Below are 22,070 nucleotides of genomic sequence, written 5' to 3'. Positions count from 1 at the left end.
GAAAAAGGTGTATCCTGCTGTTGTGGGATGTAATGTCCTATAAATGTCTATTAAGTCTAGTTCATTTATAGTAATATTCAGATTCTCTATTTCTTTGTTGATCCTCTGTCTAGATGTTCTGTCCCTTGATGAGAGTGGTGAGTTGAAGTCTCCAACTATTATGGTATATGAGTCTATTTCCCTTTTCAATGTTTGCAGTATATTCCTCACGTATTTTGGGGCATTCTGATTCGGTGCGTAAATATTTATGATTGTTATGTCTTCTTGTTTAATTGTTCCTTTTATTAGTATATAGTGTCCTTCTTTGTCTCTTTTAACTGTTTTACATTTGAAGTCTAATTTGTTGGATATTAGTATAGCCACTCCTGCTCTTTTCTGGTTGTTATTTGCATGAAATATCTTTTCCCAACCTTTCACTTTCAACCTATGTTTATCTTTGGGTCTAAGATGTGTTTCCTGTAGACAGCATATCGAAGGATCCTGTTTTTTAATCCATTCTGCCAATCTATGTCTTTTGATTGGGGAATTCAGTCCATTGACATTTAGTGTTATTACTGTTTGGATAATATTTTCCTCTAACATTTTGCCTTTTGTATTATATATATCATATCTGATTTTCCTTCTTTCTACACTCTTTTCCATATCTCTCTCTTCTGTCTTTTTGTATCTGACTCTAGTGCTCCCTTTAGTATTTCTTGCAGAGCTGGTCTCTTGGTCACAAATTCTTTCAGTGACTTTTTGTCTGAGAATGTTTTAATTTCTCCCTCATTTTTGAAGGATAATTTTGCTGGATATAGGAGTCTTGGTTGGCAGTTTTTCTCTTTTAGTATTTTAAATATATCATCCCACTGTCTTCTAGCCTCCATGGTTTCTGCTGAGAAATCTACACAAAATCTTATTGGGTTTCCCTTGTATGTGACAGATTGTTTTTCTCTTGCTGCTTTCAAGATCTTCTCTTTCTCTTTGACCTCTGACATTCTAACTAGTAAGTGTCTTGGAGAACGCCTATTTGGGTCTAATCTCTTTGGGGTGCGCTGCACTTCTTGGATCTGTAATTTTAGGTCTTTCATAAGAGTTGGGAAATTTTCAGTGATAATTTCTTCCATTAGTTTTTCTCCTCCTTTTCCCTTCTCTTCTCCTTCTGGGACACCCACAACACGTATATTTGTGCGGTTCATATTGTCCTTGAGTTCCCTGATACCCTGTTCAAATTTTTCCATTCTTTTCCCTATAGTTTCTGTTTCTTTTTGGAATTCAGATGTTCCATCCTCCAAATCACTAATTCTATCTTCTGTCTCTTTAAATCTATCATTGTAGCTATCCATTATTTTTTCTATGTTTGCTACTTTATCCTTCACTTCCATAAGTTCTGCGATTTGTTTTTTCAGTTTTTCTATTTCTTCTTTATGTTCAGCCCATGTCCTCTTCATGTCCTCCCTCAATTTATCGATTTCATTTTTGAAGAGGTTTTCCATTTCTGTTCGTATATTCAGCATTAGTTGTCTCAGCTCTTGTGTCTCATTTGAGCTATTGGTTTGTTCCTTTGACTGAGCCATATTCTCAATCTTTTGAGCGTGGACAGTTATCTTCTGCTGCTGGCGTCTGGGCATTTATTCAGATTTCTCTTTGTGTTGGACCCAGCAAGGTTGTAATATTTTTCTGTGAAATCTCTGGGTTCTGTTTTTCTTATCCTGCCCAGTAGGTGGCGCTCGTGGCACACGTTTGTCTGCGGGTCCCACCAGTAAAAGGTGCTGTGGGACCTTAAACTTTGGAAAACTCTCGCCGTCCTGGGGGTTCGCTAGCCGAAACGGCTTGAGCCGGCCCGGGGTCCGAACGCAGGGAGGGTTGCTGGTCGCCGCAGCCAGGGAAAGAGCCCGTCCGAATTTCCTAGTCGGCCCTGGGCAACAAGCGTGGCGGGAGGGCACCAGCGGCAGCGGCCCGCCCGAGAGAGTGCACGTTCCCCGGGAATCACGGGTTTGGAAGGGGCCTCCCCCACCCGTCACCGTTCTCCGCGGCCTGGGGGTTTCCGATCCAATTCTCTCAGTTGGTCCGGGGGCTGCGCGTGGTGTGGGCGCCAGCCGTCTTTGTTTCAGGGGACCGCCTCTCCGATTCTCCCAGCCGGCCCGGGAAGGGGGAAGGGAGGAACTCCGGCCGCTTGCCACCCCGCCCGGTAAGGCCCGCGCGCCTCGGCGATCTCACCCGAGCTGCTTCTCTCAGCCAGCCAGGCGTTCCAGGATGGGGTACGCTGTCTTTTTTTATCTCTGTTGTGGCTTTGGGCGCTTTCTGTATCGTTTCTACTCCCCTAGTAGGTGTCCTGGAGAAGAAACTAAGATCCGCGCGTCTTACTAAGCCGCCATCTTCCAGGAAGTCCACTCTTGAGCTCATGCATCGATAGCTCGCTGGAGTCCTCAGGTTGCATATCCCCTAGCAGCCTCGAGTGATCTGAAATGTTTCTTGAATTGCACTTAGTACCCCAGAGTGCTTTTTCTTTCTTCTTCTTCTTTTTTTTTTTTTTTTTTGGTGCAAAGTGAGGTTCTGTCAATGATGTTTCCTCCATGAATAGCATTACTCCTTCATTATCTCATGTCTGAACATAGTTTTACTAAGAAGAGTTTGGGGTCCAAATGCAAAGGCAGAGGGAACAGTGCCTATAAGACTTCCCTCGCTTCAGATACCAGCCACAAATTTGGGAGTTCTCATGAGCATCCTCAGCTTCAGTAATTCACTAGAAGAACAACCAGACAGAAGATCAACAAGGAAATAGAGAAGTTAAACAACTTGATAATGAATTAGACCTAACAGACATATCTAGGTCATTATACCCCAGAACACCAGGATATGCATTCTTGTCTAGTGCTCATGGAACATTCTCCCGGATATATCATATGCTGGGGCACAAAACAGGTCTTTATAAATTTAAAAACATTGAAATTATTCAAAGCACTTTCTCTGATCACAATAGAATGAAGCTAGTTATCAATAACCACCAAAGAATGAGAACTTTCACAAATGTATGGAGGTTAAATAACACACCCTTAAACAATCAATGAGTCAAAGAAGAAATTGTCAGAGAAATCATAAGCTATCTGATGATGGATGAAAATGAGAATGCAACATATCAGAACTTATGGGCTGTGCTGAGAAGGAAATCTATCGCCCTAAATACATTAAAAACAAGAAAGAGCAAAAACCAGTGTCTTATCTGCTCACCTGGAAGAACTTGAGAAAGAACTGCAAACTAACCCCAAAACAAATAAAAGAAAAGAAATAATGATTAGAGCAGAGTTAAATGACTGGGAGAACAAAAGAACAATAGGAAGAATTAATAAAACCAAAAGTTGGTTCTTTGAGAAAATCAATTAAATTGATGGGCCACTAACAAGACAAAGAAAAAAAAGAGAGAGGATGCAAATAAACAAAATCAGAAATGAGAAGGGGTGAGTTACCACAGACCCTGAATAAATAAAAGAAATCATAAGAGGACACTGTGAACAACTATATGTCAACAAATTAAACAACTTAGATGAAATGGACAAATTCCTAGAAACACACAAACAAGCTACACTGACTCAGGAAGAAACAGAAGATCTCAACAGCAAACCCAAACAAAAGTAAAGAGATTCAATCAGTCTTCAAAAATTTTCCTACAAAGAAAAGCCCAGGGCCAGATGGCTTCACAGGGGATTTTATCAAACATTCCACAGTCTTGGTCAAACTTTTCAAAAAAATTGAGTAAAAAGGAACTCTACCTAACTCATTTTATGAAGCTAATATAAAAACTGGATAAAGATGCTGTAAGAAAGGAAAACTATAGGCCAATGTCCCTAATGAACATAGAGTCAAAAATTCCCAATAAAATATTAGCAAATTGAATCCAACAGCACATTAAAAAATTATACCTACACCATACCCAAGTGGGGTTTATACCAGGAATGCAAGGATGGTTCAACACAAGAAAATCAATTAATGTAATACAGCACATTAACAAACTGAAAAGGAAAAATCACATGATCATCTCAGTTGATGCTGAAAAAGCATTTGATAATATTCAATGTCTTTTCTGATAAAAACACTTCAAAATATAGTAATCAAGTAACTTCCTCAATATGATAAAAGGCATACATGAAAGATTGAAAGCCAACATCGTAGTCAATGGAGAGACTGAATACTTTCCCCTTAAGATCAGGAATGAGACAAGGATGCCTACTGTCACCACTGTTATTCAACATCGTACTAAAAGTTCTAACTAGAGTGATCAGGCAGGACAAAGAAATAAAAGGCATTCAGATTGGAAAGGAAGAAGTAAAACTTTCATTATTTGCGGGGGACATGATACTATACTTGGAAAATTTTGAGAAATCTACAGTAAAGTTACTTGAGCTAATAATTCACTAGAATGACTCATAGAACTCAGGTAGGCACTATACTTAATGGCTGTTGTTTTATTTATACCAAAAGGATAAAAATCTGAATCAATCAAAGGAGGAAAAAAAGGACGAAGTCTGGGAGGGTCCCTAATGTGAAGCCTCCTATGTCCAGAGGAATGTGTGACAGTACACATGGAGCATTGCCAATAGGAAACTCACCCAATGCTGTCAAGAGATTTTTCTTGAGGCTTTATTATGAAAGTAGACATATTTGACTGACTCATTGCCTAAGTGGTTGGACTCAATCTACAGCCTCCCAACCCTCCCTACCCTTTCACCCTCCTCTGGGCCCCTTGCCAGGCTTATATGGTATGCATTGTTTATGGCCGCAGCTCTCTAATCCCATGCTTCCTCTTTCTGAACTGTTTTGCCCCTACCCTAAGTCATCTCATTAATATAAACTATCAGGAGTGGTCCCAAGGGCCCACCATGAGTATCAGAGATACTCTAATCACTTGGGAAATTCCAGGTTCTTACAGGTTATTTCCCAGGAACCGGGGAAAAGACCAGACCTCTTTGGGCTGAGGCTACATACTTTATTACATAGTTAAAAAGATGAATGAGGCACAGTGCTTGTCTTCAGGCAGCTTGGAGTATAGTGGGTGAGGCAGCTATAGCCTATGCAGTCATTAGGAAGCAGAGTTGAAGTACAAAGAGTTTGGCTTTATAGGATCCTGGAGCCAAGTCTTTCATAGCAGTTCTGTAGAAGTTGGGTACGTAACCAGAACTTCCTTCGTCCCTCTGTTTTCCTTTGGGATTATTAGTGATGACATGCAAAATTTCTTTTATAAAGTATCTTATTTCTGTTAAAGCCTTCAGTAGGTCTAAATATCAGCGGAGATAAATAGTCATCATGGATTGTTTTTAGCAAGGATTTTGAAGATAAAAGATAGTGGGCATATCCAAAATAGGGTCTCTTTTAAGAATCTTTCATTTTAAATCTACCATGAATAGAATTCCTATGGTTTAGACTAATTCCAGGGACTTTCAGTTTTATTCTAGCAGTTGCCATCAAAGCAAAAATTTTAAATCCTGCTGATATTTGGACTTTCATCCTGTATCTCTTTGCCATCCCCTTCTGCGGCCTGTTGACTTGGAGAGCACACAGTCTCTCACATCAGACAGACCTGAGTTCAGATTTGCCATTTTCTATCTTGTGTCAGTTTCTTCATCAGTAAAATGCTGCTGATAATGCCTGTTAGTAAGGTTGCTTTGAGGATTAGATGTAAAGAACCCAGTTCAGTGCATATGATGAATAGAGGGTATCTTCACACCTAATATTTTCCTCCCTTCTGATTTCTTTTGGAGTGCATATCTCTCCCCTATTGCTTGCTGTCTTGATGTGACAGTAAATCCAAGAATTCTGCCGTCTTTTGGCCCTGGGGGTGGCTATTTGACTTGAGATAGGACAGCTGGGGCTTTAACTCCCGGCAAAAGTTATATGAGGGTGGCTAAAATGCTTGAGAGGCCATTTATTCAATAGCAGGACCCTAATACAACTCTTCTCTTTTTCCTTTATTGAAATTGCAAGAGCTGTTCTAGTTCCAGTCCTTTCTCTGAACCTGATTCTCCTGATTTTCTGGCTGTTTCCAAAAAATGTCTTTTTAGCTTATATTAGAAGCTTTCTTTTGTTTACTATCACAGAATCCTAACTGATGTGAAGCTTTTCATATGACAGGTATCAGTACATGCCGTTTCCACTACCACTACCTGTTTGCAAAGGTTTAGCACCTTTATAGTACTTTCTGACTGTCCTACGACGTATTTTACGTCACTATACTCCAGCTGTTTGTGTCTCCTATTTGACTTGTAGTTAACATTATTGGTCAATCCTTGGCAGACATAACTTTACTTCTTTCAGTTTAGCAAAACTCAGCTAGCACTTGATTGATATTTTCAAATTATAGGATACTTATCATTTACTATGTCGATGTAGTTAGTCCCTGAATTTTTGCTCTTGGGTGAAATAAATGGTATATTAGAAACATTTATTCTCATTATAATGGCAGAGTTACTATTAATGGAAAAGTAAACTCAAGCATTAAGCTGTTAAAAAATACATTCATAATCACACACTGTAGATAACTGTGAATGCAATCATCATTTTAATAAACTGTAAATGTTCCTGAAGCAGCCAGGGCTTTGGGAGCAGTTGTACTACCAGCGCTTGCTTCACAAATTGGCACTAACTAGTTCCAAAACTGTTGATGTGTCTGGGAGCCATTTTTATACAAAAGAAGTATGGAATTTAAATAAAATACTGGATTCTGTGCAAGTATTCAGGATAAAGAATACTCTGAGCTGAGGTCCACATTAAACTGATGCTGAAAATGAAAAGTATGATCCCCCACCCCCACCCCAAATCATGTGATGGGAGTAGATTGAGACCAGGCCTTCACCTCATCTAAGAAGAAAAAAGTTTGCTCATCAAGCGCAACTGGGCATTTAAAATTTGTTTGTTATGAATGAAAACTACTAAGGAGTTATCTTTTATAGAGGGATGGGTGTAATTCCCACTAAAGTGTGAATGACTGGCAAGATTAAACCTTCAAAGTATTCTTGAGATCTTTGTATTATGGAAAAGTTGAAATAAATGAAAATAGACACAATGGTATAATGATCTCCATGTACCCATCGCCCAGCTTCAAGAGTTAGTAACCTTGGCTGATCTTGTTTCATCAATGTCCTGTCATGCTCTTCACCTTTCATGGTATATTGAAACAAACCTGAGATTGCTTATTATTTCATTCCCATGTGTTTCGTAATTTAACTCCAAAAGATAAGAGCTCATTTAAATAAAATAAACATAATTCCATAATTACACGTAAAAATCCCTATGAAAGAGTCTTAAGCTTGTCCCAGTGGATCTTGGATTGGACTAGCAGGCAAAGGGACTTCTTTTAACAGAGGTGGGGCCCTTGCTTGCTGTTTCTTCTCTTCAGTTTCTTGAAGAAGGAACCGTAGCATCTAATTCATAAAGATGGCTAAGTTAGGTTTTCTCTGCCTCTTGAATCTGCCCTTTGCTTGGCTTTATATGTTAACTCCAGTTAATATCAAACAGCCGTGTCACCGTGAGTCATAGCTCCACTGACTTCTAGAAATTCAGGAATTTGAGGACAAGGAGGTTTGGCCACAGCCTTCAGGTTTTCATTGTGTTACAGGTTCCCAGGCCTTCAGCATGTCCTTGTGTATGTCGGATGAGCTAATTCATGAAAGAATATTTCTGATGGAGAAGGAGGCAGGCTTTGTCCATTTTTGGTAGATACCAAATGTGAAAGGCAGAAAAACTTGCTTTGTATATGTATTAACCAACTTCTTCCCCTCCCTCCTTTTTGCCCATCAGTATTTTAAAAATCTTTTTGTTATGGATATTTCAAATATACATGAATAGGCAAAAGAGTATAATGAACCTCCATGTCCCCATCACCCAGTTTCCACAGCTGTCAGCTCATGGCCAATCTCATTTCTTCCGTATGCCTTTCTACTGCCTCAGTTTCTTATACTATTTTGAAGCCAATTCCAAGCACATCATTTATTTTACCCCTAGGTATTTTAGAATGTATCTCTAAAATATAAGGGCCCTTAAAAATCGTTATTGAAAAAAAAATCTTTTTTGCACTTAAAATCTAATAGTAATTCCATAATATCATCAGTATTTGTTGAATATTCAAATTTCCAGTTATTTGTTTGATGAAGGATCAAAATATAGTCCGTATATTGTGATAATTGATATGTCTTTTAAATCTTTTTTGATGCGTGGGCTCCCCACCTGTGTCTTCCTTCACCCTACTGCCCCCTTTCCTCTTTATTTGTAATTTATTAGTTGAAGAAACTGATTGTCCTGGAGAATTTCCCCTACCATTATTTTTTGAGGGTCTGTTATGTTCTTAGTACTATGTGACCCGTAAGGCTTGTGGTGACGTTTATTTTTAAGAAGGCAGCTACCAAACATTGATTATAATGATGCTAATGACGATTAACCTGAATTGAGAACTTACTCCATTTCTGGGCACTGTGCTAATTGTGTTACATAGATTGTCTAACATTTGCCACATCCTCGCAGTAGATGCTGTTACAGCTGAGGAAACTGGGGCTTGCATATGATCTATGAACTGCCCTGAGTCGCATGGCCAGCATGTGTAGAGCCCAGATCTGACCCCTGGCCGTACTCCAGGGTTGGCCCTCTTTCACTACCCCTTATGGTCTTCTGTGTACAGGCTGGAAATAAGAATTGGGCCTTCCTTGCTGACCAGCTGTATTTTAGCTATAAGGGACATCAGGGCTGATGACAGCAGTGGATAACATGTTTGCTGTTAGCTTTTCAAGCCTGATGGAATTATCAAAGAGTTAAGGAAGAAGGATAGAAATAAAATCTAGCTGACAGGCTGTCACAGTTCAGAAGAAAGCACTTGCTAACATAAACAAACCCTGTATGGTTGCTAGGGTGGCAGGCCTGTTCTGAGGTCCTTTGTGCTCATCAGTGGTCAGGTCCTGAGTGCTTAGGTGACCCGCCCAGTGAGGAGAGGAGAAGGCTCCATTTTTGGCACTGGATCTTCTTTCTTTCTTCCATCTCTCCTAGTCTTTCAATCATCCATTGCATTGGGCAGGGTCTGTTCAGCTGCAAAAAACAGTACTGCTCCCTTACTTGTTAGCACTGTCCTTGCCCACTTTTTTTCTCCTTTCTTTGGGTGCCCGTTGTCCCATTTCATGGAGGGGTTGCCACTTTGATTGATGCCATAGGCCTTGTTTGCTGAGTGTCTTCACCTCGTGCTCTCTATTTGGCTTCTATTCCTCTATTAAAGCCTCCATTTCCACTGTGCCTCTGATCAGGAAGTCTGAACTACTCAAGAATTAATAGATGAGCTTCCTTAGAGAAACGCTTGGAAAACAATCCAGTGCTTCTTTCTGGGTGGTAGATAAAAATGCTTGCAATTATAGTGGCTGCTTTCCAGCTTTTCAGACCCACACTGTTTTGGGCCTGTTTTATATTCACATTCCATCTTGTAGTGAAAATTGGCTTCTTTTAGTTCCTCCTGGCCCCCTAGAAGAAGTTGTCTGGTCTTGGTGGAAGAGAATAGGTAGCAAGGGAGGTGCCATCTTGTCAAGATTGATCCTCCTGGGGAAAGGATAGGGCTGTCCCAAATACCAGATGAGCTCAGCTCATCATAACCTCCAGGCTTGACAGTTTGAAACTAGAAACTGGGGGTGGGGAGGGGAGGGGTAGGGGCTGGATTGCTGAGATTAGAAGGTGTTGAGTTTAATGCCTGTGGATGAAATAATGAAAAAAATACTACGGGCCTAGTCTGTTTGGACCATTTTCTTCTGTAAAACTCTCCAGTGGCTCACCTTTGCCCTCAAGTCCACCTAAACTTGACATATTTATATGTTGACATAAGGCCCTTTATGTTATGGCTTCAGGCCCTCCTGATATCCCTTTACCCACTCTTTCCCATCTTCCCTAGTTGACTTCTGATCTTTCACATCTTGTCTTGGAAGCTTCTCTGGTCACCCCTCCATGCTCTTGAAGACTGGGTCAGTTACCCTGGTGTCCTGGTTGCATCTTGTATGTCCCTCTCCTCAGCTTGACAGTGCAGCATTATGTATTTGCCTGTCCTGTCTATGTTCTCTGTCCCCTCGCTCTTTCCCTACTCCCTCCCACCTTGCCTTAAGTTGTCTTGTTGACTATTGCCCCCCAAGCGTCTTGCGTGATCCCTAGCACTTGGTGCTTGTGTCTTTTAGTCATCTTTTGTCTTTTGGTTGCAGGCAACAGAATACTTGGCTCAAACTGTCTGTGGCAGAAACTATATTATGTGTTTATCAAGTCTTGTCTCAGTTTTCTAAGTTCTGGGCATGTATTATCATTTTTTAGTCTCCCTTACACTTAGGTTGGGTCTGTGTGACTAGTCCTGATCTGTGGTTCTGATTAGTGGAAATGTTGGGCCTAGTCCCAGGCTGAGGCATAGAAAAGTTGGTGTGAGTTTTCTGCCACAGTGACCCTGGAAGCCATGTGTTCCATGTGGCAGAAGCTACGGGAGGGTGCTAGTCTGGATCCCTGAGTGACTGCTTGGGAGAGAGCTGCTGGTTGTGTTCTTGAGCCCCTGCAGACTTTGTGAGAACAGGAATAGACCTTCACTTTTCAGCCACTGAGATTTCAGGATTGGTTTATTACTATAGCAGGGCCTACCCTATCCTGATTAGTACATGGTTTCAGCTAGAAAGAGAATTCCTTGGCTCATGGGAAAGTCTAGCTTTAGATATGGCTGAGTCTTGTGAGGTGAATATGTCATCAGGCTGGTTACTCTCTCCCTTATTCTTGCTTCCACTGTATCTGGGTTGACATTACTCTTGGCATATTTTCTCCTCTTGGTACAAGATGGCTGCCAGCCACCCCCACGCAGATAGCTTTTCTTCCAAGGTTAACAGTCATGGGAAAAGCAAGAATCTGTCTTGCCATTCCAGGCAAAATCTTTGAGTTGACTCTGATAGAGCCCACTTAAGTCCCACTCTCATTTCGCAATCAATGACAGGATCTGGCTCATGTGTGAAGGCTCAGCGAAGAGCCCCATGTAGACATGGATAATGAAGGGTGGGGAAAGGGATGGATCCCTAAAGGAAAATGGGGACTGTGGCTAGAAAGGGGAATGGATGCTACTGAGGCCAAAAGAGTGTCTACTTTAGTACTCCATAAATACCTGAATGAATGAGTGGCAGATGAGTGGGTCCATTGATAAATAAACTCTCTCCCTTACCTTACTTAAGGAGCTCACAATCTCCTTGGGGCACTGGCTTCATAGAGCAGAGATTCACAGCAGCATGTGAGCAGTGACCCAAAAGAAGTAATACAGGGTAGAGGAGAAGTAACTATATCTGAGATCTGATGGTGGAGGGCCATGGTTTGGAGTGTCCCAGAGAAACTAATACAGGAGTGTTCTGTCTAAGCTGGGTTTTGAAGGCATACTGGGAATTGGCCAGCGAGACAGGGTGGGGAAGGGCATCCCTGGTCGCAGGAAAAGCATGTGCAGAGGCTTGACCAACTTTGAATGTCAGGAGACAACTTTCTGATACGTAATAGAGTGAAAGAGGCAAAACTTTCTTGGCATCTTCATTTTATTAGCAGTATCTGTTAACATTGCTCTTAAAGAGGAACTTTTCGATTTCAGGTACCACAATGACTATTTCTTTTTCTGGTAGTGGTACAACTGGAAAGTCTCTGTATCTTCCTTTTTTTAAAAAAATTTTTTATTAATTAAAAAAAAAATTACAAAGAAAGAAACACAGACATTCCCAACACATACACTCAGCAATTCTGTATCTTCCTTTTTGATTCTCTGTGACACAGGTACACATGCATTGCCACACTTCCTGTCCCTTCACCGCCTTTATTGTCATTTGACAGAAATTTCCTTCACAATTCCAGCTAGCCATTTCTGACCCGTTTAGGAAGATTTAGCTTTGTTGGGCAAGTCAGTGGTGCTGAGATGCTTCTGTTTCTTAAAAATGCTTTACTCCTGGTTCAGAGGGCTGTGCCATATAAATTCTGTGTCAGCTTGCAGAATTTGCAGCCATTTGGCTTGGCCATAATTGGGAAGCATCTTGTGCACAGCCTACCCTGGGGTACCCTGTCATTTTAGAAATGACCCTTCATCTGTGACAGTCAGCCCTGGAACTTTACTTCTAATAGCTTAATGTTCTTATTTTATTTAAAGGATATAAAACCGTCCATCACCTGCCTATCTTTTCCATTGAGAGGTTATTACAAAGCACAGTGGCTCTGGCATTAGGTTTATAAAACCCAGTGGCTCAACTAACTTTGTCCAAGCTTGTATGTAAGAATTGCTGCTAACTTCCATCTCAGAAACTTTCTTGCATAAAGTAAGTAGAAATTTACACTGGCTCCTTTATCTATGAGTGAAAGAATAAATGAATGAGATGTTAAAGACAAATGAGTGCTATTGATGCTGTTTCATAAGCCCCTACTGTGTGCAGAAACTGGGTTAGGGCACCACGTGCATTATCGCATCTCATCCTCACCATGACCCTGCAAGGTGGGTGGGGCTGTATCTGTTCCTCTGGACAGGAAGCAAAGGCCCAGAGAGTTTTAGTAAGCTATTCCAAGTCACACAGCTGGGAAGTGACGGAGCCAATATTTTGACCCAGTTCTGATGATGGCCCCCCACCTCATGCTCAAACTCTGCATTCGTTCATGCAGGTGTTGCTGGGGGATCTGACGCCCCTTGTTGGAGGGAGGTTAAGTTTACCAGTTCTGTATCCTGACACATTTTATGACTGTCTTCTACCTGAAGACTTTTCTAAAGCTTGAAACAGACCTGAGATTCAACTGAGTGACTTGGGGTTTTGGGACTTCTCCTGATTCCTTTCAGGGCAAATTGATCAAGTGACGTATGTAGCTCAGCTAATTACTCTCTTTGATCCAGTAGCACTACAGAAAGAATGACCTGAACATTTTTATTTAATCTGCTTTGAGGGCATGGTTGAATGGATTAAAAAAATAAAAGCAGCAAGAATCCTTTTTATCAATTGATTTTGAGCCATTCAGTTCTTTAGGGAAGCTGCACTATCTTAGACATTGTTAAGATCCTTGTCAGGTTGACTGGCTTACATTTATTTGGTGCGTGTCATTGCTAGGCATTTTTCCCATGCAATTTAATTATCTTACTGAATCCTTACCATCACTGCGTGGGGTGGTATTACTTTTATCCCCATTTCATAGAGGAGGAAACTGGGCACAGTGAGATTATCAGGGTTTAAGATCACATAGGTAACTGGTGGCAGAGCTGGAAGTAGCTATTCTCTGTTGAGAAGATTGTTGAATCCAAACTAGAGGAGATGGTGGCTGGCATGTCCCCACATCAGCCAGAGGGTGAGGGTCCAGATCACAGCTCGAGATATATGCCCTGTCCCTGGCTGTACCCTCTGTGAGCCTCAACTTTCTTCCTCACCAGCCCAGGAATAACCATTCCTAATGTGCAAAATTTACAGATTGTATGAGGATGTACGTGGTGCTTGCTGCCACCCATCTTCACCTTGGTCACCTTTGTGTGGGGAGGGGTACCCTTTTGTCTTATTTATCTTCTGGGAGTACAGGCAGTATCGCTCCTGAGTTAAACACCCCTCAGTCCTCTCATGCATGGATTAGCTATAAGTCTTGTTTCTCCTTGGGCTGCCCTCTTCTGTGGGTCAAGGATGGCCAGGCATCCTTGCCCTGGTTTCTGAGTACTCACCCCTTTCACCCTGAGGCCAGCGAAGTCCATAGTCTCCAGCTCTCTGTGTAGGAATCTAGACAGCTCTGGGCTTATATTGCCACCACCTGTGCCAGTAGAGAGCATTGTCACTGTTCTCTGAAAGCTGATCCTGGCTCCTGGCGTGGATCCTGGGCTCAAAGAGATGAGGACTCGGCTCTTCTCTGGATAGATTCAGGTCCTTCAGTCACCTGCCTGTCTCCCCAGGCTGGTCTCCCTCTCCCTGCTGGCTCACTATCCCATGGCTGACGACAACTTGTTCCACCACTAGAATTACTCTTGGCATCTCTGGATTTAGAATTTAAGCCTAATGCCCCTGGAGTCCCCCGGAGACTTTTCTCCTCTCACATCCTGGTTCTCCACTTCTGCCTGTCCTGGAATTGACCTTTCCAGTCAATGAATAGTCTCCTGCTTCCCTTGGAATCCAGCGTCATGACTTTCCAAGAGCTTATCTTTGTCAGATTCATGACCAGTCTTCTCTGTGGAGGCCTGAACACCTCTCTTCTTAGTACAGCCTCAAAACTTTTGCTTTCCACTTTGCCCTCAGCTTTCTTAGTTTTGTTTTTCAGGAAACAACACTCCCTCATGACTTCTTTGTGATTAATTTTTTTTCCCATCAGCATCCTGCTTTTTTTTACAGCTTCTGTTGGTGAAGGTAAAATTTTCCTCTAGAACCAGTAAAGCAAAGAGCTGAATATACCCTGTTTCCTCAGGCTTACTCTACATGAGTCACAAATTCCATTTTCAGGACTGAAAACTCAGCTTTGCCAGGGCAAACTGTCAGCCTCTGTTTTACAGCGATGGGTACTTTTTCTAAGTTTCTTTTCCCTTTCCTGGAATCTTTTAAGTGCCCTGTTTCATTCACTTCTCTGGCGCATGCAGACGTGCCCTGCTTTGGGCAAGAAATGATATTTCTTTAGCAGAGAAGATTGAAATTGGATTCTGTTGATTTTTTTTTTTAACTATACCCTCCAGGTGGCTAAAAAATAAAAGCCTTTTTGTTTTTTAACAGTGTAAAGGTAGAGAAGGGGGGAGACGCGTCTTTCAAAAACTTGAAAACTTACTTTCTAAGAAAAACCAACTTCTGTACACCAACTCTTTCATTTGCAGGTGCCTGAGATTAATGCTTCTGAAAATGAGTCTTTTAAATTCCGTTCGTCTTTTCTAAATGAAATGTGTTCAGTGGTAACAGCCTGATTTCCACTATGTAATATGTAGAAATTATTTTCCCTTTGTGAAGAAAACTGGATTTAAATGCTAAAATATTACCTTTTTGTCTTCTTGAAAAATCTTTTCTGCCTTTGGTAGTAATAGCTTTTAAAATTAATGGAAAATTCCCCCATCCCTTCGCTGTGGTTCAGGAGAGAGGGAGATATCAGCTTCTCTGTAAATAACGTAACAACTGCCTTGCCGATGTTTGAGAATGAACTGCTTTGAATGGCGTGTATTTTAAAGCAAAGTGGAGGTCAATTTGGATGAAAGTGATAAGAACGAGTGAACTAAATTGGCTTTCAGTGGCTAGAATGCCATTTTGCATCTGAAACTTTTGCCAATAACCATATATAGGTATGGAAGGAAGTATAAATTTCCTACAACTTTTTGACACATCAAAACTTTTTGACACATTTTGTATAGTTCTTCACAGTTTCTAGATCATGGCTCAGTAAACTTTTTCTTATAAAAGCCTAGATAGTAAATATTCTAGGTTTTATGGGTTATGGTCTTGCCATCGTAGCATAAAGGAGATAGATAATAGGTAGACGAATGGACAAGCTGTGTTCCAATAGAACTTTACCAAAGCAGGCAGCGGACTGTAGTGTGCCAGTCCCTGTTCTAGATCATTCTCCTAGTTAATCGCAGTAGTGTATTGGTCATTGTGTGGTCAGTGTCTGCTGCTGCTTTTGAGTGTCTGTCATGTAGTGCCAGGCAGAACACATATTTAATTCTCATAAACACTTTAAGGAAGGTTAAGTATGATTATTGCCACTGCAAAGAAATATAGTTAAGTTCAGCTGGATTAAGTGACCTACTCTATGCCAGAGCATTCAGCCTCACAGCACTGCTGACATTTTGGGCCAGATTGTTCCGTTATGAAATTCTACCCTGTGCATTTTAGGGTGTTTAGAGGCATCCTCTGGTCTCTAAGCACTAGATGCCAGTAGCCCCCCTCCCTCCTGCATGATATCCAAAAATATTTTGGCATTGGAAACTGTCCCCCTAGGGGGCAAAATTGCAACCTAGAACCACTGTTCTAGATTGTACCACTTTTCAGTGTCAAAATCAGGACTGGAAAGAGGGCTTCTTGCCTTTTCTCTGTGTACTGTTTGCTACTGGGATGTGATTTTTCTTTGTTTTGTGTATATTTGTTGGTTTTGTTTTTCCTGACGAAAATAATGACTGTCCCCAACAAAGGCTTTGATTAATGCATTCCGTGCTCTCCTCCTTTAGACCCCCTGCCTTACCCCACCCCCACTCCCCCTTTGAACATCTGCCATCTGCTGTTCCTGCAGGCAGTTTCCTCAGGGAGGAGTAGAAAACATGACATCTAGGTGCTCATTGCTACTGGGTTGGTTATTGTTTCCAGACCCTTTCAGTGGTCTGAGCTAAGAAACCAGCCAACCTCCTTTCCTTCCTTTCTTCTTTCCTCCCTCCTACCCTCTCTCCTTTCTCCTTCCTGTTCTTCCCTCTTTCCCTTCTTTCCTTCAGTATAATTTATATTATATGTTCATAAAGATATTTTCTATTAAAATTTAGAATTATTTTTTTATTTAACTACATTGAAAATCTCTTAAAGACATATTTTCTTTTGGCTTTTGCTAATCTGAACTTTGAGAAGTTATCACCTTGATGTAGTTTTATTTATTTTTATTTTTTATTTTTAAATTTTTATTAATAAACCCATCAACATACAATATGAACATTCTTTTTTTCATCACAGTTGTATATATTTATCATCATGATCACTTCTTAGAACATTTGCATCAATTCAGGAAAAGAAATAAAAAGAAACTGAAAAAAAGTTCATGCATACCGTACCCCTTACCCCTCCTTTTCGTTGATCACTAGCATTTCAATCTACTAAATTTAACATTTGTTCCCCCTATTATTTATTTATTTTTAATCCATATGTTTTACTCATCTATCCATAAGGTAGATAAAAGAAGCATCAGACACAAGGTTTTCACAATCACACAGTTATAGTGCAAAAGCTATATCATTATACAATCATCTTCAAGAAACATGGCTACTGGAACACAGCTGTACATTTTCAGGCAGTTCCCTCCAGCCTCTCTGTTGCGCCTTAACTAACAAGGTGATATACAATGCAGAATTTCCCACTTTAAACACTTTCAAGTGTACAATTAATTAATTATAATTACATTTACAATATTGAGCTACGATTGCCAATATCTGTTACCTCAACTCTTTCCTCACCTCGAACATAAATTCTGCACCCATTAAGCAGCAACTTGCTCTTTCCTCCCTCCATCTTTGGCACTTACTTTTTAATGCAATTTTATTGGGAGATATTCACTTACTATGTAATCATCCAGAGTATACAATCAGTGGTTCACACTATCATCATGTAGTTGTGCATTCATCACCATGATCAATTTTAGAACATTTTCATTACTCCAAAAAAATAAACATAAAGAAGAGTACCCCAAACATCCCATACCCCTTTTCCCACCCACCCCCACCCTCCCTTTATTTGCTCATTTTTTTTTGTCATTATTTTCTTACTCATCTGCCTACACACTGGATATAGGGAGTGTCAGTCACAAGGTTTTCACAATCACATGGTCACTTCCTAAAAACTATATAATTATACAGTCATCTTTAAGAATCAAGGCTACTGTATTATAATTCAAGTTTCAGGTTTTTTTTGTAGCTTTTCTAATACACTAGAAAAAAACTAAAAAGGAATATTTATATAATGCATAAAAATAACCTCATTACTGTATTTGAAATCGCTCAGCCATTGAAATGTTATTTTGTTTCATTTCTTTTCCCCCTTTTGGTCAAGAAGATTTCTCAATCCCATGATGCCAGGGCCTGCCTGGCTCATTTCTGAGAATCATGCCCCATGTTGCCAGGGAGGCTTACAGCCCTGAAAGTCACATCTCACATAGAGGGAGAGGGGATTGAGTTTATTTGCAGAGTTGGCTTAGAGAGGCAGGTCATATCTGAGCAACAAAAGAGGTTTTCTGGGGGGTGACTCTTAGGAATAATTATAAGTAGGCTTAGCTAAGAATAAATTTCAGAAGGGCAAGCCCCAAGATCAAGTGGTCGGCTTATTAAATTAGTAGTTCCAAATGCTTGAGAGACTATCAGGAATTCCCCAGGTGGGAAAGTTTAATGTTTCCACATTTTTCTCTAGTCCCTCATGGGGACTTTGCAAATACTTTTTTATTTTCTGTCCAGATTACTCTGGGATATATCAGGGTATTACATTAACCTGTAAAAAATAACAAGATCTTATTCCCTATTCAAGTTCCCATGTAATTATGTTGTTTGTATAAACTGACCATACAAGTTACTTTAGATAGTGTGCTACAGAAAATAGAAATTTTGTACCAAATAAACGTCTCTTCCTTTGGTCTCATACAGAAGTTGACATTTTAAAACACAATCAAGGTCATCTTTTACCCTGTATTCTGATTTACCTTAGTCCTTACCAGATCAACTTCATTCATATCTCTAATTGAAGTCTGATCTCTTTTTTCAGCTTCTTTAACAGTTGCTATATGGAATAATGCAGACTTTCATAGCTGCAGAACCCTGAGTCTCAGGTGTCATACAGTTACCCAAAATTCCAGGGAATGACTAGTTTATACAGAAAGATCTTAGCATCTCAAGAATTTAGAAAGAACCGTTAAAACTCAGGAATATATGTGACTGCTGTAAGAGCGTGCAATCCAGGAACCTTTATAATAAGCCTTACTGAACATTCTGGGGCCCTTATTCGTTGATTGCTCAATCTTTGCCCATGTTCTCCCTGATAACTTTTGCTCACGAATTCAATTCCCAGAGTTTGCACAATATAGTTAGTCCATATTAGTGAGGACTTACAATTTTTATCTTTTCATTTCTGGCTTATTTCACTGAACACAACTTCAGGTTGTGAAATGAACCTCTTAAAGGTTCATTTACCTTGTGCATGCCTCACAACTTCATTCCTTCTAGAAGCTGCTCAGTATTCCATTGTATGTTTACACCACATTTTGCCCTTCTGGTCATCAGTTTATGTACCCTTGGGTTGCCTCTATCCATTGCAAATAGTGAATGCTGCCACCATAAACACCAGTGTGCAAACATCCATTCCTGTCCATGCTTTCAGTTCTTCCATGTATATACCTAATAATGGGGTTGCAGGATCATATGGCAACCTATACTTAGCTTAAAAATTGGGATCCTAGGCTCTATAGAGTGTTGTAACTTTCTCTCATCATTGTGAGAATCAAATTCCCACAGCTGAGGAATTTTCAGTAATTGGTTGTTTATAGCACCATTTCTAAGTACATCACGTACTCTTCTAACAGACAAGCAGATCCCTCTCTAAACCAGCAGGCTTTGAAAAGCTCAGGATCTGGCTTTGGTCCCCAGCATGTATATCTCCCCTCTGGGTTTGAGTAGTGAGTATAAGGCCAGACTCTGTTGTCTAAAAGTTTACAGAAGCTCATTTTCAAGGAATGATATTCACGAGCACCTGCCTGAAGGTCATGTGGTCTGCTTAATTTGTAAGTCTAGATGCCAGACCCTTATGTCCTTGAATTAAGCTAAATCATGGGCAGGCACATCTGTGGCTTGAGTTGTTTTCCTGCTTTTAGAATTACTCTTTTGCAGTTTACCATGAAGCTGCCAGTTTGTGTTGGAGGCTGCAGATCAGCAGCCCGTGGATGGTAACCAGCCCACCGATGTGTTTTGCTTGCATGTATTGAGTTAGTTCATATGGTGTTTGTTCCCCCTGGTGTTTGGTCTCCCATTGGAATTTGTGTGGCCAATATTAAAATCTAGATTTTAGCCCCACCCTAGAAAACCACTTGCCCAGGTGTGCCAGGAGACATATACAACAATGTGTATAACATTGTGCACAACGCAAAACGTTCGACATAGCTCAAATGCAGCAGATAAAACAAAAATATGTGACGCAGGATAGAAATCAGTAAAGCAGCAAAGGGATGAGCATCAGCTAGGAGTATATCCATATGGGCGGATTTTATGAGTATGATATAGTGCAAAGAGCCAGTTACAGCAGAACGCATCTGTATAAAGCTTAGGAGCATAGAATGGAATAATAGATATTTTAAGGATTCGTAGTTGTGGTGAAACTACAAAAAAGCAAGGGAATATTAAATATAAAAGTCAGGCCTGTGGTAATGCTGGCGGGCGGAGAACTAAGACTAGGGAGAAGTTTTCAAAAGTACTAGAAGGTTCTGTATCTTAGGCTGGACAATGGACACTGATGTTTATTACTGTTATTTATTTCATTTTATATATACACACACACATGCATTATTCTTTTGCATGCTTGAAACATTTTATAATATTTAAAATTAGATGATCTGGAAGCATTAGACCCATATTCCCAAATAGCAGCAGTAGGCTGGACCTTGCTTGGTCATAGTTGCCTCTGTGTGTACTTTCTGTTTTACCACTTTCTTTAACTCCGTGCTATTCGCTACTGTTCCCCTAGCATATCCTATCTCACCTTCCACCTCCTATTTGTCCCTTCACATACGCTGAGGAGTGTTAGGAGATGCAGCCTGCTGAAAATCATCGTTGTACTGTTCTGTAAGCTGATTGGTAAGGATGTGATTGATTATGTTCACATTATGTGCTGTCTGTATGAGAGAAATGTCCCTCAGGTCTGAGTACCAGGAATGATTTTCTTGACTTAGTGGTTCATTTTTATCTTTTGGATGCTGTAAATGCTGTCTCTAATCATGCCTTCTTCTTTGCCTTGGTTGCCAGGAAGCTTGGAGGCCAGTGGATGCCCATCTTTAGTAAAAGTGGAGACCTTTGTGGCATTGTTTTGGCTTTTAACCTTACTTTTTACTTTATCTGCTTGACTCACTTTATTTCCTCACTTAATTTTACAGCATTACTTGTAATTTGCCAGTTTATAAGTAGCCACATTTTTATTTTGAGAAAGGGAGGATATAAATTAAAACTTTAATTTATCTACAACAATGGTAGAATATTATTTTGTGTGAACATTCTGGAAACCTGAGCTTTATCCAGAATGTTTTATTCGCAAAGCTGCCTAGATCATCTGTTTCATCCTTGTGGGTTACTAATTTTCTCGAGAATGAGAAGATAATTAAAATATATTTCATGCTAAAACAGAACTGAACTCATAATTTGATCTTTGATAATTTAAAAGGCAGTTAAGAAACTTGCCATGCCTCAAGGCCATTAGTGTGAACATCAGTTATCATAGTGTGGCACTATTAAAAAAACTTGAGTATTTCAGCTTTGATTATTTGAAATCTATAGGAACTAGAATTTATAGTTTCTGCCCTCAGTGTATGTATTGGTTGTTAGAGGCCCCACATCTGATTAGTTCACATATGATATCATAGTCAATGAATGTTAGCAAAGGGAAAGCAGGGAGTCACAGTAGAAAGAATTACCTTCCCCTTACATTTGACAGACAGTGCCTACCATGTGCTGGGTAATCAAATACGAGGGCTACTAAGAAATAACAGTCTTTGCCTTTTGGTTGAGTGTGAAAGACAGGAGTGTAAATAGATGTTTAAACAAATGTGAAAGCTTTGGTGGCACAGAATGGTGTTTTACCTCAGCACAAAGGGAGTTGTGAAGGAGTCACCCTGCTAGAAAGAGATTATTCATTTGGTAAGTACAGTGTGGGTATGTGGGTAGATGGGAGAGGATAAAAATCTAAGAAAGCTTGGTTTGTTTTCGGAGCTGATCTCTTTCCCTGTCCTCAACCTTATGGTGATAGAAATTTGTGATACTGGTGGGAGCACCTGAGTAGGTAATGGAGGTTGTGATGAGGAGGTGGTGGTGGTGGTGGTGGTGATGCTGATGGAGGAGATGGTGGTAATTGAGGTGGTGGTGGTGGTTGTGGAGGAGGTGATGGTAGTGGTGATGGAGGAGGAGGTGGTGATGGAGGTGGTGGTGGTGGTTGTGGAGGAGGTGATGGTAGTGGTGATGGAGGAGGAGGTGGTGATTGAGGTGGTGGTGGTGGTTGTGGAGGAGGTGATGGTAGTGGTGATGGAGGAGGAGGTGGTGATGGAGGTGGTGGTGGTGGTTGTGGAGGAGGTGATGGTAGTGGTGATGGAGGAGGAGGTGGTGATGGAGGTGGTGGTGGTGGTTGTGGAGGAGGTGATGGTAGTGGTGATGGAGGAGGAGGTGG

The 22,070-nt window shown here is 40.6% G+C and overlaps 1 protein-coding gene across 6 annotated transcripts in view; it reads left to right on the top strand.

Annotated features, from left to right (window-relative positions):
• Window positions 1-22,070, top strand: part of SNX29 (sorting nexin 29) — a 669,987-nt gene that overhangs the window by 344,928 nt on the left and 302,989 nt on the right. The gene's annotated exons all lie outside the window — the stretch shown is intronic.

This window comes from Tamandua tetradactyla, chromosome 23 (genome assembly GCF_023851605.1).
Source record: "Tamandua tetradactyla isolate mTamTet1 chromosome 23, mTamTet1.pri, whole genome shotgun sequence".
NCBI lineage: Eukaryota > Metazoa > Chordata > Mammalia > Pilosa > Myrmecophagidae > Tamandua > Tamandua tetradactyla.
The sequence above is the reverse complement of the archived record's forward strand: the minus strand, read 5'-3'. Positions and strand labels throughout refer to the sequence as shown.